This window comes from Lycium barbarum, chromosome 7, assembly GCF_019175385.1.
Source record: "Lycium barbarum isolate Lr01 chromosome 7, ASM1917538v2, whole genome shotgun sequence".
Lineage (NCBI taxonomy): Eukaryota > Viridiplantae > Streptophyta > Magnoliopsida > Solanales > Solanaceae > Lycium > Lycium barbarum.
In genome coordinates this window covers 40,235,660-40,249,941 of record NC_083343.1, presented here as the reverse complement: position 1 = coordinate 40,249,941, position 14,282 = coordinate 40,235,660, and positions in this window count along the sequence as shown.

Genomic DNA, 14,282 nt, shown 5'->3' with positions numbered 1-14,282 from the left:
GATCAAACGAGTCGACGAAAATGATTTTCGGAAAACTGTGGATTGTATGGTCCATTATACGGACCGTACAAAAGATACAGACCGTAGGTATGGCCGTATATTTAGCCAAGATGGGCAGTGTTCACTGGAACCATTATACTGTCACACATACGGACCGTGTAAATTGTACGGACCGTATATGTGTCCGTATAAATGGGTCGGGACAGAATTATGTGTACTTAATAAGGGACCAAGTTCTTTTCATTTCATTTCCCTTCACACCCCTTCTCTCTAAAACATCTCTGTACACTTCTCCAACAAGAATTCAAGGGGTATCTGTGATCAATTACATTAAACCAAGGAAATCAAATGTAAGAAAATCATTAAAGTTCACCTAAGACAAGGAATCCAAGTGGAGGTGAAACTAGGGTTTTGCTCAAGTGAAGTGTTTGCACTCAAGGTTCATTCCTACACCATCTAAGGTAAGTTTTATGGTATTTACATGTTGTTTTATGTATTTGAAAGTTGAAACACTTGGATTGTAGAAGGACATAGGAAATGGGTCATAAACACGAGAATAATGAGATTTTGAGTAGTAGTTTGGAATGAGTTATGAATTTTGATATGTTGTGATTATAAGTATGTTATAAATGATATTGAGTGTCAAGACCCAACCCCGTGGGCCATGACTAGTGCCCGAGCAGGACACTCGTATACGTACCTGTTAGATATAGTCAGACTGAATCTATGAACAATATGAAAACTTGCAAAAACTCCAAAGGTTCATAACGTCATATATATATATATATATATATATATATCAAGATAACCTGTCTCCTGAGGAGTCGCTACAAATCAAAACGTAATACGATACGCAAGCCGACGAGGCTGCCACTACATACGAACATATCCATAGCAAATCACATAGACACAGCTGAGCAAAACTCATACATAACCCACACGTATGTCTACAGACCTCTAAGAGTATCGATAGTGAAATATGATGGGACAGGGCCCCGCCGTACCCCTAGATAAACATATATATACATCAAAAGATCTGTACCAAAAGTTTAGGCTCCGGAACAATGGAGCTCTCCAAGACAGCTGAGTAGAAGTCCTAAGCTAGAGGATCACCATATCAAGTATCCGTACCTGCGGGCATGAAACGCAGCCCCCGAAGAAAGGGGGTCAGTACGGAAAATGTACTGAGTATGTGAAGCATGAAGTACAATAAAGAAGATCATGGCTGAGCAAAATTCAACAGGAGACAAGTATGACAATCATAATACCAATACACTTGCCTTATGAAATGTAAATCATGCATATCAATATCATATATCATACCCGGCCCATTATGGGACTCGGTGAATAAAGTCATCATATACCATCCTTGGTGCTATAATCACATCATCATATCATCATATATATATATATACCGTATCCCGGCCCTCTAGTGAGGGACTCAGTGAACAATGCAGTGAAACTGTGCACGAGAACGTACCCCGGCCCGGGACTCGGTGAAAGATATATTGAGGCATGCACGAGCAGAGTAGTGAGCAACCATATGCAAACTAAGTCATATCTGAGACTCGATAGAATAATCAAAATGAACTTATCATTTGAAAATCAAGACAATAATCACATCAAGTACCCTTCGAATGTCATAATGGATTATATCAAAATAGGACGCCTGAAATCGTAGACACGTATTAAGACATAATAAAATAAGTTTTGGGAACCAAGAACATTAACCATCCTAGTGTTTCTAAGAATATGAGCTTCTTTGGAGTCATACACACGTCGTCTGTTTGTTTCATAAAGATCATGCCAAAAGAAAGAAGGGTTAGCTTCAGATACAGTTTGGAACCTTTAAAAGTAGTGTCATCATCAGTGAATAAAATTGAGAACATCTAGAAGTAGCTCCACATTTTCATATTCGCTTGAAATCATAAACATAAAATCACCCTTATCGTTGTCACCATCATAAAATCATTCTTATCCTAGACATCATGAGAAACTTTAAGAACCGTGGACTTTTGGATTTTGAAGACAAGAAGGTTACGGGAACATTTATGAAATCATACCATAGGAATCATGCCTTTGAAAGAAAGGGACGAGCCTTACATACCTGTTCAACCTCCTATTGGCTACCCTTATGCGTCCGAGCTCGCAAGTCTACATTTAAAATGATTTACACTAACGTTAGCCTCTTTATCGCACACTTATTCCAAGTTTCAAATTATACCATTCTATATTCTGCCGAAAATCGGGCAGCATTTCCCCTGTTTATATGCCTAGCCCGAATTCTCAATTCAACAACCAACAACAATCACAACAATACCAACATTAACCATAATATTTCCAACTCCAAAGTACTTCATAGAACAGCTCACACGCTGTTTTCCAACTTCCATAACTAATCAACTCAGTATACAATTATTTAACCACACTTTCTTCGTAAATAAATCGGTATTAACACAAATAGAAAGAGATTCATACCTTTACCTCGATAATAATGCTATATCTTCACCCCTCCACCTTGAAATTAAGCCACAACGCCTCAATACACAATTTTTTAGTCGCAACTATACGCTGTCTGGACCGGAATTTGGAAATTATACCTGGTTTGGGCTAAAAGGTTGGTGGTGGAAAGTTGGGGAATTTTCTGGAATATTTGAGGGGTTCTTGGTGCGTTTGGGATGAAAATGACGGGTATCCCCCTTTTATAGAACGGTCCAGGTTCTGCCTGGACCGACTTACTTTTCCTTCAGCGCGTTCGCGCCCCCTTTGGGCGCATTCTCGCTGACTTAATTTTCCCGACTGCGCCTTCGTTCAGTAAAAAGGTCATAACACTTGATCCCGATATCGTGTGAGGGCCCAAGGCCTATGGTTGGAAAGCTAATTCAATTATCTACAACTTTCATTATTGGTGTTTATCCAAATTCCAAAATTATAATATCGTTTTGGCCCCTCCAAGTCAGATCATCCGAAAACGTTTCCTTAAATCGTCCTTTTGGAGGGCTTATGCCCATTTTTGGCTTAAGGGTCCTTCTTAGGACTTGCTCATCTTTCCATGTATTACTCATATATCTCTTCATATGTCCTTTATAAAACTCGGGTGTGTGGACCCCACTTAGCTTACAGCAACGAGGCTTTTCGTCACGTGACATATGAACCAATTCACACCATATGGTCTCCAAATGTCATATATAAGTTATTATTGATACATCCTTGTAATATAACCTTCGTCCCGAACCCGGGCCTCAAAATTGTTCAGCGCGTTCGCGCCTCGTGGTGGCGCGTTCGCGCAGACCATTTTGGTGGTCCGCTAGCCTGACTTGTAACATCCATATCTCCTTACCCCGATGTCCTATTGAGAATCGGTTTGTTACGTTGGAAACTAGACTTCCCGAACTTCACTTTAGACTTTTGTTTCACTTCAAAAACTCTTAATATACTAAAACATATTCTTTCTTCCTGTTAGACCAAAATTTTCGTACCAAACCTTGCCCACCTTTTCTTCAAAGCCTCGGAAGCTTAATCTCCTTAGTTCACTGATCTTTCAATCCCCCTATAACTTGTTACGCAAACTCAGATTCTTATAATCGTAACACAAGCACCTATGATCTTGCATCTTCTCGACAATAACTCTGATATCTGCAATTGAATAGCTAATACCTAACGAATCTCAATGTATAGAAACTACGGGGTGTAACATTGAGGACACGGGATAGGTATTATATGCAAGAAAACACACTAGTATACTATGACCATGATTATGGATTAATTGAAGTGAAATTGTGAAATGAGGGTAATGTAGATGAATGACGATTGATGGTTATGATATTGTGAACGTTATTATGAATGTTTAGGAGTTGATATACAATATGGGAAAGGTTGTATAAGCAAAGGAAATGCTGCCCAATTTTCTCTAACTCTAGTAGGCACATTCATATAATCGATTGGCTAATGTGAATGCGAATTCTCTTGAAGGTAGAAACGTGAGCATTGAAGAAGAACAACCAAGCGATGGAAATTGTTAAACGAAAGAGGTATGTAAGGCTAGTCCTCTCTTTCTAAGGCATGAATCATATGGTACGAATCCTCCCATCTCTCTATGATTTTCCTACATATTGGGAACTATGAATCTACGAGTATAAAGAATTTCATATGAGACAAAGAAAAGAGGTACGTTACGAATACGACGATACCGATGATGAATCTAAGTCTAGAAGTCATAAAGCTCATGATATGGTATTCCTACTGAGCTAATGATCCTTATATGATTCCTATGATAGTATTTCCCTTACCTGTCCATGACTTTCCTACCTTCCGGAAAACTAAGAGCCTTTGTTTATGAATAGTCATATGGGATAAGATAAGAGGTATGTTACGAATACGATAATGATGATGATGAGTCTAAGTCTAAAGATTCTAAGGCCTATAATATTATGGCTCTACAAGGATAATGATCCATATTACGATCCATTGATGTTGTTCATTGACTACACTCACCCTATATGCTAATTCCTTCAAGGTGTGGCATAATGCTTATGAATGCTCCATAATGGAATCGGGGGATCTCGACCTTATGTCACCCCGACATTGTTATATATTGACTATAAGCTCTAATACTTGTCCTATGACCAATGTTCCGAAAAGTTACGAGTCTATGTTCATAAGGGGTTCCATATGAGATTAAGATAGGAGATATGCCATAGATATGATGATAGTAATGATGAGCCTAAGTTAGAGATGATAAAGTCTATTATGCGATATTATTACGAAGTTCAAGCTACAAATACGATGCGATTTTCATAGATTGTCTTTAAATCCAAATGTATGCTCTATGATAAGTTTATGAGATATATGTGATGATGATAATGACGATGTTGATAGTGATGATGATAATGATGACGTTAAAGATATTTATGGACTTTCATGTATATATGTGTCTATGTATGACTATTATGGAACTCCGAGCTTATAAGGCCGGGTAGAATATGTATGTATGTTTATTTAACGCGCGCGCACCACTGCAGTTGGGTACGGACAACACTGAGCCTTGGTAGGGCCAGGTATGTGTAACCCTGAAGCCTTGGTTGACCAGGTATGTGTAACCCTGAAGCCTTGGTTGGCCAGGTATGTGTAACCTTGAAGCCTTGGTTGGCCAGGTATGTATATGTATATGATATAAGAGTACGTATACGATATGGATATGTACATGATTTAGATAGGTATATGATATATGTAGGATAAGCCCAGAAAGTATGTATGCGATATTGTCGAGCCACTACGTGGCCGAACGCGGATAACGTTAATGTGTATGAGCAGATACGGTATTATGATACATGTATGATATGACGATGTATGAGCTATGATGATACATGTACCGTGATAATATATGATATAGGCATGAAAGGTATCCTCACTTAAAAGTCACGCAGGTCATGTCTTCATCTTATGTCTTATGATTCTCTATTATGTTTATTTCATTCATGCCTTACATACTCAGTACAATATTCGTACTGACGTCCGTTTTCTTTGGACGTTGTGTTCATGCCCACAGGTAAGCAGGGAGGAGACCCAGATTTGTAAAAGTCGATAAGCAGAGTTTTGAAAGCACTTCATTATTCCAGAGGTGCCATTGATTTACCATTTTATGTACATGTAAGTTTTGGGGACGACGGGGTCCTGTCCCGTTCATATGTCTAGTACTCTAGTAGAGGCTCGTAGATACGTATGTGTGGGTAGTATGGTCTCACGATTTTGATAAGCGTATATGTATATATGTATGTGTGTATTATTTGATAGTCGAAGGGCTTACGTATATAAAGGTAATTATGTTTCCAAATGAAAAACGATTTTCCTATGTTTCAGTATCAATTTTATGAATGAACATTTAACGAGTATGATAAGTAGCAGAATGAGAGGTGCTCGGTGGATAGCCCCAGGTACCCGTCATGGCCCCTAGTCGGTTCGTGATAAAAATAGCCAAACTCGAGCCACAAAGGCAAAACTGTAATTTTATTAAAAAATTCAGATACAATATAATAAAAATAATACTCTACGAGTCTAAACGAGACCCATATTGCTATACTTTTAGAAAAATGTCCAAAACACCCCTCCCATGTGAATCCGGGTTCATGAGGGTAAAACGAAAAATTTAGTGCATAATTATGTTACCCATCATCTAGTTAACTGTTACACCTCAAATTGTTTTTTTGCGTCATTCATATCTTAAGTTGGTTAATGTAAGCTCGGGAATGAGACAATCCGTGGAAACGATGAAAAAATTGAGTCCCTAAAATAATTCCACTGGTTGAACAGTACGCGGATGAACAGTAACCTGGTGAACAGTAAAAATCAAAAAATTAAAAATGGGAAATCTGAATTTTTTTCACCATTTTCTACCCCTCTCTCACCCCCTCTAAACTCTCCCAAAGCCTCCTAAAAGCTCTCTAAACCTTCCAAGTTGAATTACTCCAAATCAAATCAAGATTTCATCATAGGAATTGGAAACTAGTTAGGAAAGGATTATAGTATTTGTTGCTTGATGCGTGGCTGATTATTGAAGCTTGGAGCTAGGATTTTAGTTGATTTTTCTGGGCAATAAGGTATGTAATATACTCTACTCTTGTTAATGAAGTTATTCATGGAAGAATTCCCTAGTTTAAAGTGAAGGGAATTATGTTATGAAGGCATAGATTAGTTGGTTGATATGGTTGCCTTGAGGGTTGTTTCTGATTGGAATTTTGGAGAGATTTCTATTTGTTTATATTGCTATATGATGTTGTTGTTTTGATTGATGATGTTGTGTATATTGTGGACTGTTTTGGGGTTGTGTTCTTGTGATAATTTATGGCTGAATATTGATTGAATAACTTGAATATTCTATTGTTGATATTGTTCTTGTTGTTTTGGTGTTGATTTAAATTGGAGGGGAAGCGAAAGATATAGGAAAGTGCTGCCCAATTTTTCTGAAAATCGTAGTTTTGTTATTGTTGTTGTTGGTTGTGATATTGTGATTTCGGGCTAGGCATATAAACAGGGGAGATGCTGCCCAAATTTCGACAGATTTTAAATGGATTTAGATTGAAGACTTAAGACGAGCGTTTGATGGTGAGCCTAACAATAGTATGAATGGTTTTATATGCAAATTTCAAGACAGGAGGTAGGTTGGAAAGTCGAGAAGCGAGCTTCCAGGTATGTTAAGGCTGTCCCTTTTATTCTTTTGGCATGATCCCTATTATCTAAACGAACACAATAAGCGAGTGTTACACCTAGGAAAAATCCTCCATTGTTGTCCAAGTGAATGGACCCGCGAGAACTACGAGTATCCTGTTATACCCCGTATTTTTATACGTCGAATTATTCGCAAGAAAATCGACTCAAATTAAAGACGGGATTATTTTCGGACATGAAATGGGAACTTTTAATTTTCAATTTTAATTAAAACATTTTTTGTTTATAAATTTTATTTAGTGTAGAAATATTATTGGAGATTAGGAACTAATTAATTATGATTAGATTATTAAGTAGGGATTAGTGGTTAATTAAAATTAATTAATTTAATTACCATTTGTGGGCCCCACCTGAAAATTTTAAAAAAATAATAAAAATAAAATGATAACAATTCAAGAAAGCATTGGTGAGTCATTAGGGGTGGGGGACGTGTGTCAATACAAGAATAATCATATACATAGTTGGAAAAATGATCAATTCAATTCATTTTACAAAGTTAAAGTTAGGAAACAAAAAAGGAAAGAAAGAGAACTTCCATGGCTGCTCACGGCCAGCCATGGATGGAAGGAATAAATATTTTGTTGCATGTTGTGATCAAGTTCCAAGTGAATTACAAGTTCAAGGAGGTGATAGCAACATTGGATGTTGAATTGAGGAAGAAGAAATTATGAAATTGGAGCAATTAAGTGTAGAAATTCCTCCGAGAAAACTAAGGTAAGATTTTCTTATTTTGTGGTATAATTGTATTAATGGTACTGTAAGAGAAGGATTAAAATTGGATTGGATGAAATTGGAAGTAAGAAATTTCATGAAATCGTTATTATACGAAATTGTGGGTTGAAAAGGATCAAAAAGGGTTATTGGATTGTTAGAGTTGTTTATGGGCTGAATTGTAAGGGTTCTATATGAATATTGCTATTACTGTCATTGTTGGTATTTCTGTGATAACAGGAGGATAATTGGAAGTTCGGGTTAGGCGAATATATAGGGGAAATGCTGCCCGATTTCCGTTAAGTCCTTAACTAATGAAAACCCTAATCGAGAAAGTATAAGTTAAAGAATAAGTTCTATAGGCGATTGGTCACAAATTTATGAGCTAGGAAGTATAGTTACTAACGATAGCGTTACTTGTATATTAAATAGGCTAAAGGGGCGACGAAGCGAACGAGATTACGAATAACCTTCAGCAGGTATGTAAAGCTATCCCTTCTTTCCTTTGGCATGTCGTAGACTTAAGTGACGAATGATATGAGATTTGGGGTAATTCTATTCATAAGTTTCGAGTGTGATTCATGATTCTTATTCACTTCTTGATGTTAGAACTCTTAAAATGATTGAGCTTCCCTCTTCAGTTTTCTATACGTTGGATAGTAGTCGATATATATAAGCTCCTATTCTTAGAAACTCTACGATAACTCATGTCCTTGACTTCTATAAGCTATTTCATATTATCTTGATACATGTCTATGATTCCTAAAGCTCTTTTGATATAATTTATAATGACATTCGAGGGATACTTGATATGATTGTCGCTATTGATACTCAGGTGTTAATCCCTTCTTCTTATTTTGTTTGAGTCTTGATAATGTTTTAAATTTCATATGGTTGCTCACTACTCTGCTCGTGCATGGCTCAATATGTCTTTCACCGAGTCCCGGGCCGGGTATGTTATCGTGCACAGTCTCACTGCATTGTTCACCGAGTCCCTCACTAGAGGGCTGGAATATGATATATATATATATATATATATATATATATATATATATATATATATATATATAATGGAGTTATGCTGTGTTTATGGAGTTATACTGTGTTATGGCGTTATGCTGTATTTATGGAGTTATGCTGTGTTATGGCGTTATGCTGTGTTTATGGAGTTATGCAGTGTTATGGCGTTATGCTGTGTTTATGGAGTTATACTGTGTTATGGCGTTATGCTGTGTTTATGGAGTTATGCTGTGTTATGGCGTTATGATGTGTTTATGGAGTTATGCTGTGTTATGGCGCCAAAGACGGGGTGGCGACCATGTTCACCGAGTCCCATAATGGGCCGGGTATGATATATGATATTGACATTCATGATTTATGTTTCAAAGGGGCAAGTGTTTTGGTATTCTGGACATTGTACTTGTTTCTGTACTCCTTATTTCAATTATGATCCTTCTTACTGTATTTCATGCTTTTATACTCAGTACATATTCCGTACTGGCCCCCTTTCTTCGGGGGGCTGCGTTTCATGCCCGCAGGTACAGATAGTCGGTTTGGTGACCCTTCAACATAGGACTCCTACTCAGCTGTCTTGGAGAGCTCCGTTGTTCCGGAGTTTAGACTTTTGGTACAGATCTTGTGATGTATATATATATATATGTTTATCCAGGGGTACGACGGGGCCCTGTCCCGTCATATTTCACTGTTAGTACTCTTAGAGGTCTGTAGACATATGTGTGGGTTGTGTATAATTTCTGTTCAGCTGTGTCTAAACGTTGTGCCATGTATATGTTCGTCTGTAATGGCAGCCTTGTCGGCTTACATATGACATGATATTGATGTGTAGTGGCAGCCTTGTCGGCTTGCGTATCATTTTATGATCTGATTAGTTGGGACTCCTCAGGAGACAGTCTATCTGGATATATATATATATATATATATATATATATATATATGATGACATTATGAACTATTAGAGTTCTTTCGTAAGTTACCATATTGTTCGTAGTTTCAGTTTGGCTATAACTAACAGGTACGTATACGGGTGTCCAGGTCGGGAACTAGTCATGGCCCACGGGGTTGGGTCGTGACATATCCGATATTTTCATGAGTAAGAAATAATGTTTGACGACCCTAAGTAAGATTCTGAAGGCAATTGCAATAAGAGATAGGTTATGCTCCACAAAGACTAATTATAGGTTTTGGAAATGTGAAAAGTTGCAGGATTGCATTCTGGCCAGTTACACGTAAAATGAAATACGGACCGTAAAGTGGTATACGGCCCGTAAACTGCCATGTCGTATTTTGGCTTCCAAAACATCAACTTTCTGCCAAATGAGCAAATGGTTAAAAACGACCCAAAATACGGACCGTAAAGTGGTTTACGGTCCGTAAACTGTGTCCGTAAATCACCACGTCTCAGCCTGAGTTTCTGGTTCTGTAATGATTAAATACGACCATGAAGGACGATCCATAAACTGGAATACGGACCGTAAACCAAGTTTACGACCACTGTACTGTTCACTCCAGACCAGATTTTAAGTCATTAAATAAGGGATCCAAGTTTATTATTTCATTCCCACATTTCATCCCTTCCCTCTAAAACATTTCTCTACATTTATTCCACAAGATTTCAAGGATTATTAGTCATCAACAACACAAATCAAGTGAATTAAGTGTAAGGAAACCCATTAAGATTATTCAAGTCAAGGAAATCTTATTGAAGGAAAACTAGGGTTTTTGCTCAAGTGGAGTATTTCGACCAAGGATCGTTCCTACAACATCTAAGGTAATATTTATGGTATATATATATATGTTTTTTAAGGTATTTGAGAGTTAAAATGCTTGGACATTAGATGAGTATAGAAAAATGGGTCATGAATGATGAATAGTGACATTTTGAGAGATAGTTTGAATTGAACCATGATTCTTGTTGTGTTGTGATATGAATGTGTTATAAATGACGTTAAGATCATGAAAATGGGCACTTTATATGAATGGACGAAGTAGGGTGATATGACCATGAATATGGGTGAATTGGGAGCAAATTGAGAAATCTAGATAATGTGGTTAATGTAAATGATTAATGGCCATTGTTATGGTATTGTGAATGTTTGTTGAGGGAGTTGAATTACGATATGGAGGAATGTTGTATAAATAAAGGAGATGTTGTCCGATTTTCTCTAGCTTTAGCCATGTGTGCTAGTTGTCGATTCTAACGGTAGTATGACTTTAATGAAGGTATAAACGCAACCGTTGAAAGAGAACGTGCAAGTGGTAAATAATCGAACGCAAAGGTATGTAAGGCTAACCCTTCTTTAATAACGCATGGTTCTTTTGCCAAACGTCTAAATCTTCCATAAGTCTATGATGTCTTTCAAGTGATTTGATCTTCCGAGCTAGTAAGCTCACGATTCTTGATGCGCTACGATCGTACTAGTTCCTCATACAACGAGTAAGCCTATAAAGATAAATGTGACGAATGACGATAATAGTGATAATGATATCGATGACGATAATGATGACGATGATGATAATGATGTTAATAGTGATGATGCTTATGAGCTAGTATGTGTATGTATCTATGTATGACTATTGTGGAACCCCGAGCTTATGAGGCCGGGTATGATATGTAAATAAGTATGTATATGATTACGAAACGCGCGCACACCTCTGCAGAGAGTACGGATAACCCTGATGCCTTGGTAGGGCCAGGTAGATGTAACCCTGAAGCCTTGGTAGGGCCAGGTATGAGTAACCTTGAGCCTTGGTTGGCCAAGTATGTATGAAACACCGATCCTACGTGGTCGGGTATGCTATGTAAATGCTATGTATATGATATGATTATGTATATGTTATGAGTACGAATATGATATGACTATGTATATGAATGTGAATAAGGGCATGTATACGAATACGTGAACAAATATGGTACGGGTACTATTACGGAATACGGATAATGATGTATGTACACAAATACGTATTAGCAATGGAAGGTTCCTATGAAAGGCAAGCAAGTGCATATGACGATGATATTGCCATCTCCCATCCTGTGCTATTTCTGATGTTGCTATTTATGCTTCTATATTGATATTGGTCATGCTTCACATACTCAGTACATTCTTCGTACTGACGTCCTTTTGTCTGTGGACGCTGCGTCATGCACGCATGTGCACAGGGAGACAGGCTCAATCCATAGCTGCTTACTCAGAGATTACATAGCAGAGCTCCATTTCATTCGGAGCCATAGCTTTTGGGTACTTATTCTTTTGTGTATATAATTATAGGCATAGCGGGGTCCTGTCCCGCTCATGTGATATGTTATACTCTTCTTAGAGGCTCGTAGTCACGTGTATATGGTTAGACATGTTCGGCCTTGTCGGCTTATATTTTGTATATCATTTTGATAGCCTTGTCGGCTCATGTACGTTGATGTGGCATAGATGCCAATCATTATATAAAGGCATTGTTGTCCAATGGGACTAGCATAATGAATGAGTAGAATTATGCGTTTAATTATGTGGCTCACCTAGATGTAAGCTGTTACACCCCAGAAAATTTCGTGTTACTAAGGCTACAGACGGCTTAATGTGAGCTCGAGGAGGAGCATATAACACAAGTATAAAGAATGAAATTCTACTGTAGTAGCATGAGTATGATACTTGGAATTCGTACAATATGATTGGAATAATACGTTAAAACATATATAGCCTTCGTAACCGTAAGCTGAGGTGGGGCCCACATGATGGGATTTTTATAAAGGACATATGATAAGTTATATGGACAATATATTTGAAGTTAAACATAACTCAAGAAGGACCCTTGAGCCAAATCTATGTGTAAGCCCTCCAAAAAGATATTTTTAAGTTACGTTTTCGGGTGATCTGACTTCGGGAGGCCATAACCCCATCATTATTTGGGAATTTGGGAAAAATCCTAAAATTAAAGTTGTAGATAATTGAAATACCTTTCCAACCAAAGGTAGTGGGCCTGTACGTGACATCGGGATAAAGAGTTATGGACGTTTTAAGGCAGAAAGGTCAAGCTGGGCAGTGAAATGGGCCCAACCCGATTCCAATCCGGGTCAGGCCCATTTCCCTTTTTATTTAAGGGAAGTTTCAGCCTTCTCCTCCTCATTTTCAGACCAAAAAGACCCATAAAATTCTAGAGAGAGAGAGGGAGGAAAGCCTTAGAGAGAAAAACCAAGTGTTGATCAAAATCCGAGCCTCGAATCCCGAAGCTCATGAAGAGAAAAGTGTTGTACGTTGCGTTGCCTTCAATTTGAGCTAAAAATCAGCCAAGAAGAAGAGTGTTGACATGGTTGCTGCATACTTAAGATAAGATTAAGGTCCCTTTTTCATTGTTAATAAGTTTATTTAGAGTTTTAACGGATTAGAACGGAGAAAATAACGTTATAAATTCGTTTGTTGTTTTATTGAGATTTATGGATCGGGGGCTGTTTTAGCTGGATTTAATGGATGGAATTAGCTGAGTTATGATGTATAATCATTGTTGATGTTGTTGACAAGTTGCTGTTCTTGAATTTGGGAGAATAAAGTGTATGAAGATATCATATACAAAGCGTATACCGGGCTGTTTTTATATGATTTTCGTTGCTGTTTTGTGACAATATTTTGGGGCTGTTTGGTGGTTGTTATGAATTGTTTTGTGGGCTGGAATATCGTGGGATTGGATATAGTTGTTATTGTTGTTGTGTTTGTTGTTATACTATAGATATACGAAAATAAAGAAGTGTATACAAGCATTGGTATACGAATGTATATTGGGCTGTTTTGAAAGTGATTTAAGAATGGATTTAATTCTAGTTTGATATGAAATTGTTGGTGTTGTTGTTGTTGGTATTTTGATTGATGTTTGGCTAAATTGGAATCTCGAGGATTGTTAAGTTTTCAGGGGAAATGCTGCCCGAATTTCGTTAAGTTTCATTCGTACTTGGATTGGTTAGTAAGTGATGTGGATGATCTAACTGTGGCTTATGTTATCTTAATTTTAGACCTACGAGCTCGAGAAGTAGACGTTGGACATTTAAATAAGCGTTAAAGGTATATAAAGCTAACCCTTCTTTCTTTTTGGCATGATCTATGTGAGACAATAAACGACGAAGTATATATAAGCTCCACAGAAACTCCTATTCTTAGAGACACTAGGATGACTAATGTTCTTGACTTCCAGAAGCTATTTCATTATGTCTTGGTACATGTATATGATTCCAGAAGTTCTATTTTAATATAATCCGTAGTGACATTCGAAAGGTACTTGATATGACTATCGTCTAAATTTTCAAATGATGGTTCATTTTGATTATCTTATTGAGTCTCAGATATGAT